Consider the following 13,917-nt stretch of genomic DNA (forward strand, 5'->3'; position numbering starts at 1 on the left):
TTGCATAGCAGATGGCTCCAGGTCAGTGGCCAAGAACAATTTGTAACACACCAATGATAATGTAAGGAAGCCAGTTCTCTCTTTGGAATGCGACCTCCTTTATAAAAATAAAAGAGGCTGGTGACTTTTTATATAGGATAGAACTCTACTTCCCTTCCTTCCTTCCTCCCTTCCTCCCTTCCTCCCTTCCTCCCTTCCTCCCCTCCTCCCTTCTTTTTCCCTCCCGTCCTCCCTCTCTCCCACCCTTCCTCCCTTTCTTCCTTCCAACTATGGAATAATTTTTTTATACCTGCATTGTAAATTTGAGATTCTTATATCTTTGGAACCTTGCCAATAAGTACTTTTTGGGAGAATTAATAATCTTGAAACCTTGAATGAATAAAATATGGCAGGCCCATTGAACAAAATTGGTATTTTTCAAGGAGAAAATTGGCTGGTAAAGATCTATTGACAATCTGTTATATTTTTACAAATCCATTAAATTATAATATATATAGAAATTCTCTTCAGTTTCAGATACATTTAAGCCAATAAACTTACAACACACTCAGTGATATGGACATTCAATTTAAAACCATAGAAGACAAGCAAGATTTAAACAGTATAAAAGTGTGTATTATCAGATGTAAAGATATTAACAGTGGCTATAAACTCCCTCCCAGTGTTAACTAGCAGCAGATGCTCTGACAATCTTCTTCCAGGCAGCAGAAGACTGGCATTTGTTAGGATTTGGGCCAATGGACTCAAATTACTCTGTGTAATGGGCAATTCCCATTGTGCATATGCTCCTTCGCTCCCTCCCTCATCCCTCATTCCACCTCTCCTTTCTGTCTTTTCTTCCTCCCTTTTCTTCCCTCCCTTTTCTCTTCTTCAATCCTTTCCTCCTTTTTCTCTCTTCCTTTCCATTTTTATTTTATCTAAAGTGTCTGATAAATCAGATGCCCTATTGGGCTAGATATGAGATGGAAACAGCACATGACATATTCTCTGACTTCCTGGAACTTACCATCAAATGGAAAGAAGGGAAACAAGCCTAGGAAAAAGGTAAGACAGAGCGCAAGCCAGTGTGTGCTATGTGTCTCAGCAAGGGAGTAGACAGTGTGTGCTACACAAATTCAGGAAAAGGGCAGATTAGTGACACTGAGGTAGGTGGGGGAAATGCCATGAAAGTGTTATGAAACCTAAATGCTTGAAGGACAGGTACAGTTAAGTTATATGAATAATAAAGGTTATGTGATAAGGTTTTGTTGTATATTAACCATTTTTTTTTTAAAAATTCAGCATTGGGTAGCAAGTAGGGCAAACAATTATAACTTTAAAAATGGATTCCAACTTATTTTAATTCTCTATAATGTTTATTTCTAACACAGATATCTGTTAGAGGAAGAATGTCTTGTTTTTATCTCCAATACAATTGACTGTAGTATAAATGCATTAGGTGTCTGCATTCTGCATAGTCCCATCACCTAGTGCAGCTGCCTGGTAAATAGCACTATTCAAACTGTTAACCACCCTCTGGATGTTGGATAATCTGCCTCTGAGCATGGTATTTGGGAGCTGAAATAGTTTTGCTTGTAAGTGTAATTATATTTAATGATCTGTTTTATAAATACAATAGTTTTTCCTTTCTGTGGGTAGTCAACTGAATCTGAATGTGGAAAAAAGTGAAGACAAGAAATATGAACATTATACATTTCAGAACATGTTACTATTATTTTCTACTTTGTTCTAGATTTGCATTAAACACAATTTCACTATTATTAATCTCAAACAACATAACTGTTACGATTTTTTTAGATTTATGGAAATGTGTTTTTGTAATTTTCCCAACCTTTTTTTCTCAGAAGAACATGTACAGAGTTGTATACAAAGGATGCTAAATAGTTATTACTTATTTTCAAATATAAAAGCAAAATCGAAGTCATGAAGGGAAGAAAACAAACCCAAGTACAGAGACTTTTTGCACAGCTACCAAAGACACATACATAAAAAAGAATAGTCTTTTTAATATGTTCTGATGTAGCCCAGAACTGGGCCAAAATTTTGAAGATGCTTAAATTCTTCCCCAGTAATAAAGCAATGACATCTATAAATTATGCAATCCAAATAGTGAGCTGGCAAGCAGACTTCTAGCAAGTATATTCCTATTTGTTTACTGAATAAATGAACAAATAAATATATAAAAAATTACATTTAATATCTGTTACTTCTTTTCCTCATGGATTTAAAAATGTATTTCAGTAGAGTCCAGTTCTATAATGCTATACATGATAAAAACATGCCACTAAGTAATTTTTCATGAGTCTATTACTCTGCTAAGGCTGTGTTACAAAGTACCATAGACTGGGTGAATTCAACACAGAAATTTATTTTCTCATAGTTCTGGAGCTAGACGTTCAAGATCAAGGTGTCTGCAGGGTGAGTTCCTTCTGAGGCTGGTCAGGGAGAATCTGTTCCACACTTCCCCCATGGCTTCTTGTTGTAGACTTTGGTCTTAATCCTCACATGACATTCTCCCTGTGCGTGTTTCTGGTGTCTGTCTCAGTGTCCACATTTTTTTTATAAGGACATCAGTCATACTGGTTTAGGGCCCACCCTAATAACCTCATCTTAACAAATTACATCTGCAATGACCCTATTCCCAAATAAGGTCAAATTCTGAGGTACTGGGCATTAGTGCTCCAACATATGTATATATATATATATATATATATATATATATATATATATATATAAATTTTTTGGCTGGGGACACAATTCGACTGATAACAAAGAATGTCAAAGAAAGGCCCCAGTCTTTACTACCTAAGAATTACCTAGGCAGAGGGTAAGGTTAAATATAGAATGTGAGACATAACAGAAAATCAGTAAGATGAATATTAGAATGAAAAGAGGTCTCAGGCATAGTGGTCATAATGATGACAAAGCCCTTATGTCTGGTTGAGGACAGTCAGGGAGATCTTAACAGCAGGGGTAGGTCTGAGATTTGAAGAATTTGTCAGAATTTGTCCATTGAACACAAATCTCCAATTTAACTTACTTATAAGGAAACACATCTCCTTACAAAAATCACTGCATTCTTTTCCCTTCATTCCATTTTCACTGCTACTCTCCAGCTTAATGTCTTACTTCTGGAATGCTAGTGATATCCCTAAATTTATCATTTTCCCTGCACATCACTGCCTTATTCATCTCTTTAGTACCAATTTGGTCATTACTCTGAAGATTCAAAGCCTTCAATATCTTCACATTACTTACCAATCTTATTCAGGTTCTTCACCTCAATAGTCAAATTGTTTCACAGCCTGGCCCCAGCCTACAGTTCTCAAGTCAACATTCAGAAGGGTTAGAGAGTCTCAGCTTGGGAATGCATCTTAGAGTGTATTCTGGTTTATCCCTTTGGTTTATCCCTCTATCATATGCATGAATCCTTCACAACATTTCAACAAAGTGGTCGTGTCTTACTTCTGTCCCCAGTTCCAGGAACTTGCCCTGTTACAGAGCTCAGTTATGTTCATGACTATTTCAGGCATGTGTATGTGCCTTTCACTTCTGCGTTGTCTATGCCAATGTTATGTTCTCTTTTATGAGACATCTACACCTGTGCCCTTGTTCATCCCATCATTTGAGACTTGGTTCAGATGCAAATACTGCTATGAAAAATGACTGTGGCACTTAGATTATAACAACTAAACCTAGGGTTGTGTTGTGATGACAAGGGATGGATGACAAATGTGAGCAAAATGGTGAAATAAAGATTAAGATGGTAATAGAATTCAGGGAAAAATGTAAGTGGAATTCAGATATGAAAGTTTTTGTTGAAATTTTATGTTTACATAAAATTTATTTTTGAAAATATGAAAACTTTCAAAATCAACTTGAGCAATATTATTTATTTCAAGTTAAAATGAATGTCCTATAGTTTGTATTTTAACCACTTTTAAAAGTATTAAACTACTGTGATATGATTAATCCATATTCAGTAGAGATAGAACAGAGAAGAAGGGTTCAGTGTGGAGACTAGAAAAAGTCACATATAACAGGCACAGACATTACCTCTGGGTCCCACTGAGAATAACAATCAAAATCACCTTAGGATGCCATTAGATAAAATATGAATGAGTGCAGATGGTGCTGCTGGTTGCACTACCCTTCTTCCCTCACTTTCTCATGAATATGCTCCATAGTGGAGAATTATTGCCTCAAAAATAACCTTGCTTAATATATACAGAGTCTGGCACAAATAACACCATTTTTTATTATAAAATCATAAGAATATAATTATGTAACACAACAATATCTATTAAACAATAACTATATTCTGCTTAATGTGTACGGGGCCCAGCACAAATAACATCCCCCTTTTATTACAAAATCTTTTGTTATAAAATTATAAGCATGTAATTCTGTAACACAACAATATCTATATAACAATAATTATATGACATGTTAGGTGAAATGTTGAAATTAAAGCTATCAGTTATTACACCCATACTATTACCCCACCAACCACACTCAAGCAGGTGTTACTTCTGTCAGATCCTGTATGTTAGGAAGCAAAGTACTGACTAAATTATTTGGATCTACCAACTTTGAAGTAATCAACAAATGTTAGGCATTTTTTGTCTATAATGGAAATAATTAAGTTATGATATAATGAATACCACTTACCAAATGTTGTGATGCTTGTGCTCTGTTTTCAGTCTTTGGAACTTGGGGGGTGAAGTCACCACATTTTATAGTATCATTTACATACACATTTGAGTGGCATTTTGTGGTTTGTATTTTCCATCCGAAGAGATGGAACTGAGTGAGAAAAGAGATCTGACCTTCTGGCGAACAATGCTGGCCTGGCCATCAGGTGGCCAGCTGTGTAACCTTTAGGCACATCCTGATCCAGCTGGTGTTTTCTGACTCTTTAGAAGCATCAACAGTGAAATATAAAGTGGTAAATTCATGAGCATCTCAATATCTAGATTAGGGTTTCTCAGTCTCAGTACTATTGACATTTTGGTCCAGGTCATTCTTTGTTTTGGGGTCTATCCTGTGCATGGTGGAATGTTTAGCAGCTTCTTTGACCTCCACCCTAGATGCTAGAAGCATCCCTTCCCTCCTGTCATGACATCTAAAAATGTCTCCAGACTTTGCTAAAAGATACAGGTAGCAAAAATTACTCCCAGTTGAAAAGCACTAATCTAGATATCAACACCAACTCCATTATCTTATTTTTTATTATATTCTGTGCCAAAGACTTTGTAGGGAACACCTACTCAATGTATCACCGTGTGACTGCTTAGTATGATATGTAGGCTTATTAAAGGGGCTTTAACGAGGTTCTGAATCCAAAACCCAAACATTTAGGATTTCTTCCATGTGTATTAAACACAATTTAAAGAATGTAGAATTAATTGCTTTTTACTCATTTTACACATTTTCTGTGTGTATTGCTTGAGTAAATGATGCCTTTTAAAAAAATTTAAGTTTGGCAACAGACACTGTGCATCATCTTCCTACGTTTGATTTATTTCTTTTGGGGGCTGGGGAGGAGGGCAGCAGTGACACCAGCTGGTGAATACAGAATTAATTACAGATTGTTTCTCTAAAAAACTGACACACATGGATTACCAACCTCTAATGATTTTGGCAGCTGTTCCTGCCCTTTTAAGATTACCCGTAACTGGACAGATACTTTATTCTTTTTCTTGGAAGCATATGTTGCAGTTTTTTGGGATTTGGACACTAGAAGCTTTGTTACAGATGCCACATCTGATGAAAATTTTAGGCTATATGCCATTGTCTCAGAAATACAGTATAAAATTTATTAATCCAGCATAAAATTTACTGACTTTTGGGTAGTACTTTAATTTCAGTTAAGTACAAATGTATAAATGTATTTCAAAAAATACTGACTTAGAGTTAAAGCATATGTGTCTTAAAAGTAGAAACCTTTCAGACAGGCAATGAATGGTCTTTCTGTTTGTAATGAATTTGAAAAAAATGGTCTCAACAATAATTAAGTGACTCTTTAAGTATGTGGTGTTCATGACAATGATTTTTATGTAGGTGTTTCCTAAAACCCTGATAAGTGAATGGTTTAATTGCATTGACATAGAGCCTTTCAAAAGATGCAGGTGCATAAAACAACTAAATCATTACTGAATTAATAAATCTTATGAGTTAAATCATATTAATTTAAATTGCATAGTTGAAAGGAAGGACCTTAATGGTCTCAAAAATACAATCTACCTACAGTTCCCAATTTCTTCCTTCCCATTTACTCCTCAGTCCATCTAAATTTGAATTTATGCCAAAGTGTTTTACTAACTAGTTCATTAGATATTCCTGTGAATTTTCTATTTATTTCTGACTTTTTTTCCTAGTGATAATGCTGCTGATTCAACCATTAACATTTCTTTCTAGTACATCACTTCTTTTTTAAAGAAGTATTCTAGTGTCAGGGTAAAGAGTACAAACCTACTGTCAAACTGCCTGGGTTCAAATCTTTGTTCTGCAAGAGTCTGATCTTGGAAAAAGCCATTACAAGGTGCCATCTTGTTCTTTCGCTGACAATTAAGGTCAAGTAATTAAATTTGGACAGAGTTACAAAATACTTTGAAATCACAGATGGTGAGTTAATTATGATGAGGTTATGTACAAAATCAACCAACTATGAAAAAATAGATAATAACTTTAAGTAACAAGTTGAGTTTTCAAAGATAAATTTCTAATAAATGTAGCATACAACAGCAGATATTCATAAGTACAGTCCTTGGAACTTTTAAATTATTTAAAACATATTTTTCAGTATTTACAAGAAAATGGTTTTCCCAAATCAAACCAACTGAGTTGCTATAAATATTCAATCTTACAAGAATAAGTTACAGATTAAGTGTAGAGTCAACTGAGTTTGATGGTAAATAGTAAGTAAATTTAAATACCATCTTTTTTATTTTTTTCATTTTCAAAAGATTTTATTTCTTTATTTTTAGAGAGAAGGGAAGAGGACAAGGAGAGACAAAGAGAGGGAGAGAAACATCAATGTGTGGTTGCCTCTCACATGCCTCCTACTAGGGACCTTGCCTTGCTACTCAGGCATGTGCCCTGACTGGGAATCAAACTAGGGATTCTTTGGTTTGCAGGCCAGTGCTCAATTCACTGAACCACAACAGCCAGGGCTCCTTTTTCTTATTTTTAAATATGATTTAATACATAAATGCATATTTCATTTCATCACATTCTCTATATTAATACTCAGGTCTTTTTATACTTCCTATACCATGTTCATGGATTGGAGGAATTAACATCATCAAAATATCCATACTACCCAAAGCAATTTATAGACTCAGTGCAATCCCTATCCAAGTACCAGTTTCACAGACATAGAACAAACATTTCAAAAATTTATATGGAACCATAAACAACCCAGAATAGCCTCAGCAATTTTGAGAAAAAACTCAGTAGGAGAGATCACAATACCTGATATCAAACTACATTATAAGGCCACTGTAACCAAAACAGTCTGCTACTGGTGTAAGAACAGCACATAAATCAATGGAACAGAATAGACAACCCACAAATAAATCCAAGTCTCTATGGTCAATTAATATTTGACAAAGTGGGTAGCAGCATAAAATGGAGTAAAAATAGCCTCATCAACAAATGGTGTTGGGATATCCAGACAGCTACATGAAAAAAAATGAAATTCGATCACCAACTTACACTACACACAAAAATACACTCAAAATGGATAAAAGATTTAAATATAAGTCCTGACACCATAAAAGTCCTAGAGGAGAACATCGGCAGAAAAATCTCAGACATTCCAGGCAGCAACATCTCCACTGATATGTCCCCTAGAGCAAGGGACATAAAGGAAAGAACAAACAAATGGGACCTCCTCAAAATAAAAAGTTTCTACACAGCTAAAGAAAACATCGGCAAAATGTAAAGGGAACCGACTGTATGGGAAAACAGATTTGCAGATGATACTTTGGACAAGGGTTTGATCTTCAAAATATAGAAAGAATACATACAACTCCACTCCAGGAAGACAAACGATCCAATTAAAAAATGGACAGAGAACCTGAACAGATAATTCTCCAAGGAGAACATACAGAGGGTCCAGAGACATATGAAAAGATTCTCAGTATCACTAGCCAACAGAGAGATGCAAATTAAAACCACAATGAGATACTATTTCACATGGGTCAGAAGGGCCATCATAAACAAATCAACAAACAACAAGTGTTAGAGAGGTTGTGGAGAAAAGGGAACCCTAGTGCACTATTGGTAGGAATGCAGACTGGTGAAGCCACTATAGAAAACAGGATGGAATTTCCTCAGAAAACTAAAAATGGGGCTGCGTTTTGACCCAGCAATCCCACTGCTGGGATTATACACTAAGATTCCTGAAACAAAAATTCAAAAGAACCTGTGCACCCCAATGTTCATAGGAGCCCAATTTACAATAGCCCTTAGGAGTGCTGGAAGCAACCTAAGTGCCCATCAGTAAATGAGTGGATCAAAAAACTATGGTACATTGCAATACTACACAGCAGGAAGAAAGAAGGAGCTCTTACCCTTCATGACAGCATAGATGGAACTGGAGAGCATTATGCCAAGTGAAATAAACCAAGTGAAAGGAAGTGAAAGATAAATATCATATGATCTCACCTATTAGTGGATTCTAATCAACTAAACAAACATGCAAGCGAAATATAACCAGAGACATTGAAATAAAGAACAAACTGACAATAACCAGAAGGGAAGGGAAAGGGGGATAACAGGGAAAGAAGGGAAAGGGTCATCAAGGAACATGTATAAAGGATCCATGGACAAAGCCAAAGATTGGGAGGTGGCATGGTTGGGGCGAGGGATGGGGATAGGGAGGAGTGGAGACAACTATTTGAACAACAATTGAAAACAAAGACATACATAGGCAGTGAAAAAAAATCTTGCTTTCTTATTAAACTGTTAAGACTTGCAGCCCCTGACTTCAGTTATTGTTTTGAGTAAAGACTGAATCAAAGAATCTGGGGCTTATAATTTTCCATTTTCATATCTACTCATTAAAGAAATCATTAACACAGATTCCAGCAGGTGCTCAAAATTGTTCAGCAATTTGAATTATTTGGTATATGAGTCATCAATCAGTGTAGAGTGGCCGTTTTGACATCTCTATGGTAATAATGTATACCTAAAAAAGGATTCTTTGAACAATAGAGGGTGGTGTTATGATGTATTAATTTTATTTGTGAGGCTTATTGATATAGGAATCTTAGTTAAGGCATAATATTATTTGTTTTGTCCACCTTATTAACATTTTTCTTTTCAATCAGTCCTTGTAGTGTCTCTGTGTTAATAGGCATATCAATGAAAGGATTCTTTGAAACTGAGGGTGTTAGTTTTTCTACTTATTTACAGACCTCCAAAATATGCTTCTTGTTTTATGATTCCTGCATACTCCATGCCTTTTTGGAATAAATGCTTCACTGCAGTGACAGTCCACTCCTTATGACCTGAATCTCCATTATTCCACACATGGCAAGTTGGTAACCATGGGATACCGAAGCATCCATTGAGACGTGAGGAAGTAAGATTACAGTAAACAAGAGGAGTAAAAAAGTGGTAAACATTTACAGATGTGAAGCTTTAAGCAATTACATGTTACTAGTGCTTCATGGAACCAAATTAGCATATATTTACCATATCTGACAGCTTCTTAAATATGGTATTTTATTTTAAGTGAAGGCATTGTGAATGAGGTGAAGGGCAAGCTCCCATAAAGAGACAGACTCTACAAATAATTAACCTTTTTGGCCAGATGGCACAACTTGAGGCTTTTTATCAAGATCTGAGGATAGAAATTGGGGCAAGAAACACAAAGTCCAATGCCAAGAATAAGACAAGAAACTAACATAATAAGGAGACATGGATTTATACTGCTTGAAAAAATACAGCAGGATTTAAAGTTGAAATTCTTGGGAAATATTAGTTCTTTAAATTATATTTCATGGCTGGGAGGAGTAGGGTCTGAGGGTAGGAACTGGATATGAAAGAAGATAGGTTTAGTAGACAGTATAGACTCTTTCATTTATTTTATTTTATTTTATTTTATTTTATTTCATTTCATTTCATTTCATTTCATTTTCTCTTCCATATTCCTCCTTCCGTCCCTTCTAAATTCCCCCCCTCCCTCCTTCCTTTACTCCTTTCTTTCATTCTATTTTTTCCTTTTGCTCTGTTTTTCTTTCACCTTTTGACTTTCTTAGAAGACAGGGGGTGAAAAAAAAAAAAAAAGAAAGGATAATACTTTAACCAAAAGAGGAGATGGGAAGGTGAAAAGGAAAGAAGACAAGTCAAGAGTTTAATCCAGTCTAGGGTGCCAGAGCAGGAGAGATGGTTCAATAGCAATGTCTGAAGTCCAAGAAAAGTCTGAGGTCAGAGAAAAGATGAACAATGCAGAATTATAGAACAACAATGAATTAGAGATATTAATAACGCAGCATTTTAGGTGCTGGTTGGGCCAGGTCTTTGGACCACTATGGTATAATGGATAAATCCTTGGTCTACAAGGCAGGAGTGAATACCAGGTGTGTTCTTGTTAGCTGTGTAAGAAATGCACTTAACTAGTCTCACTCTATGTTCCCTTAATTTAAAAAAAAAACACAAAGGGTTGGATTTACTTCAAACAAATTATTGTTTTTTTGTCACCAAGGAGCCCACCATATTTTTTTAAAAATATATTTTTCCCCTCACCTTTCCAAATCCATTATACTATAACTTAAATAGCATTTCCTTCAGAAAGCCTTTCCTACTAATTCACCACAATTTGAAATGATCTCTCCACTTCCAAACCCTAATACCCGTCATTAATGATGCCTGAAGTTTAACTGTCAATTAATTATGTATTCCATTATGTGCATTTCATTGTTATCAATATTTTCTTATATATTTTGTTCTGGTCTTTGATTCTCATCACTTCACCTAGATCTTTAGAATTACTGGGGTATTTAGGGCAGAGAGAGTTTCATGTACTCTTTTATCACTCCAGCACCTACCATGATCCTTAAAGAGAATATGTTCTTTGTTTAATACTTTACGTCTTTATTTGTTGAATTGTCAGTCTGGAAATCTTATATATTTACACATTAAATCTATTTTTATAACTAAATAAAGTGCCCTCCTTTGGAAGCTCAAAAATGTTCCAGTTGGGGAGAAAAACAATCTCTAATTTGTTTTGGATTTGTTTTTCCTCAATTAAAACCCCATTAAGGTCAGCTCCTTGCTCTTCTAGAGCCAGCAGGATTCCCCATGCATGGGGACTAAGCAAAATCAAATGGATCATCAGGGACATCAGGGACAGAGTATGGACCCCAGTTTTATTATCTTCAAGGTGTTTTCTTTTCTTGAACATGATACTTAGTTGTGTTGTACTTTACTGAATTGGCAGAGTAAATTACAAATGATTCTGCAAAAAATATACAGCTTCATCTCTAATAATGTTATTTTAATTAATGCTGATTTGCTTAACCACCAGTGTTATAACTCAGTGGGAAAACCAAATACCTCTTATGATGCTTCTTGGTTGAACAGGACCAAACTTATGATTTTAGCTAAGTGTGCATTCTCATAACTCATTTACGGTGTAACCTGTATTCCCATAGGTACATTCAATTAAGGCATACTGGTGGAGCAGTAACATTATTGCAGAGTATTCCTTTGATTTTCTCTCACCAGGATTTTCTGAAACTCCGAACATCTCCCAACAGCTTTTGGCATTCCCACAGGAAGCCTCCCAACTGGTCATGAGGGTTCATGTTCTCAGTTCCGTTTTGCTCTCTGAATGGGCCCTGTGCTGATGTAGCTTTACATGGCTTGCTGCAAGACCCCCAGTTACTGCTGCAAATTCTTCTTTCCCTGTCCCAGTCACTTTTAAGTCTTATAGATGAATTGATCCTAGGGAGAGAAGAGCTCAGAGAATGACAGCCCGCACTTTAACAATAACCACACACAGGGTGTCAGCAGGAGGGAAAATGGCCAGGAAAGAAAAAAAAATAAGAGAGGACCTGAAAAAGTAAGAGAGATTAAAAGGGAAGGTGGATAGTTCTAAAAGCTGTAGACAACAGAAAATTGATTATTTAATTGTATGGTGTGATAGGATTATAGGATTAGATCTTTATTTCTCGCAGGTTCTTTTAGAGAAATTAGAGCTGAATAGCTCAAACATCCAGCTATGTTACCTAATTTAATAATGGTACCCTGATTTTCAAAAACAGGTTTTTACTTGTGTTATGAACATATTAATTATATATGATTAGTTGGCCAATAAGTCTCCACTTTGCTAGAGTTTAGGCTCTCTGGAAGCACAGAATATATCTATTTGAGTACTGCCATATTCTTAAATTAGTTAAATGCCTAGCTCATGGTAAGAACTTAAGTTTTAGTATTTATCTTCAAGTTATAATAAAAAATTGTATCCCATTTTTGTTGTATTATAATTCTAATTCCTAACAAGTTTTGTAATTTTAATGACTTAATCATTGTACTTCCTTTTTGGAAAACTTACACATTTATCATTTGGGTCTTAACTTTTTATTTATTTATGTGGTGCTATTAAGCTTTTTCTGTGACTACGGTCAGTATTTTCCATATTCTTTTACTTTTGTTTGATATCTTTTTGAAATGGAGATAGTTTAATTTGATTATCTTCATAGTTATTGATCTTTAGTGACCTCTTTCACTGCTTCAGGCTTAGAATGTATTCGGCCATATAAAAGTCAGTCTTGTTGGAAGAAGAAAGAACATTTGTATGGACCTGGAGTTGATCAGGTGAAGTTTGAAGGAAGTAAAAGAAAGCCAGTGAGACTGAAATTCTGAGTAAGAGAGAGGATGGGTTACAATAAAATTAGAAGGATAGGCAGAGGTCAGAGTATGTAGGGCTTTGAGGCTGTATTAGGGATTGGTGCCTTTTTTTTCTGAGGAAAAGATGCAGCCATTGAAAGGTTTTAAATAAGAAAATATTATGGCCAATTTAAAGATCACTCTGGTGGTAATGTGCACAACAGTCAAAGGCAGTAAAGCAAGTAGGATGTGCAGTAGAGGTGCTCTCAGTAGTCTGTGTAAAAGCGAGGTCTCTGTGGCTCAGGTGGCAGAGTGAGTGCATTTCAGAGATCTATTTTAGAGGGAGAACAGACAGCACTTGGGGACCAATTCAAAGCGGGGTTTGGAGGAACAGGAAGATGTGAGGAAGATGACCACGTTTCTGGTCTGAACTGGTGGGTGGAGGCACTGATTATTGGAATGGGAAACACAAGAAGAACTGCACCATTTGGGACCTGTTTATGCTTCATAAAGCTCATAAAAGAGGCTTGGCATGGGAGTAAAATATAAGCCAGTGGCTGACAATTAATTAATATGGGCTGGCAAGGTTGGATAAGCTGACAGGGTCAGAAAAGAGTGAGAAGAGAGGATAGTTCTAGACTTAGAAGAACTCTTACACTGAGATAGCAGACTGACAAAGGAATTTTAGGCCAAGGAAATTATAGGAAGATTTTCATGGAACTGAAGCCATATTTCCTTGAAGTAAAAATCACCTGGCATAAAAAAATGCAGATTTGTTTTTTGGTAGTGATGTTGACTGCATATATTCAATTGAAGGGCGTATGTAGCCCTCTGCAATGATTCTCCGACTTTAGTACTGGGACTTTTTTCTTTTACTGAAGATTTCACATGGCTTTCCTCCATTCGCTGATTTTTGGATAGTTATGAGAGCATATTTTACTTATGTTTGTGCATGTAGGCTGCATGTTTCTGAAAGTGGTAGAACTTAAAATAATTACTATAATCATTGTGCTGTAATTGATATGTTGCTTGTTCTGGTTATAAGAAGTTCCTTTTCTGAATTTCAGTTCTATC

The 13,917-nt window shown here is 35.7% G+C and overlaps 1 protein-coding gene across 1 annotated transcript in view; it reads left to right on the forward strand.

Moving 5' to 3' along the window:
- The first annotated feature begins 480 nt into the window (after positions 1-480).
- Positions 481-13,917, forward strand: part of MYO16 (myosin XVI) — a 595,311-nt gene continuing 581,874 nt past the window's right edge. Inside the window, exon 1 of the mRNA XM_036011451.1 lies at positions 481-1,044. The gene's annotated coding sequence lies outside the window, so the exon portion shown is untranslated. The remainder of the gene's footprint in view (positions 1,045-13,917) is intronic.

Source organism: Phyllostomus discolor, chromosome 11, assembly GCF_004126475.2.
Source record: "Phyllostomus discolor isolate MPI-MPIP mPhyDis1 chromosome 11, mPhyDis1.pri.v3, whole genome shotgun sequence".
In the NCBI taxonomy this organism is placed as follows: domain Eukaryota; kingdom Metazoa; phylum Chordata; class Mammalia; order Chiroptera; family Phyllostomidae; genus Phyllostomus; species Phyllostomus discolor.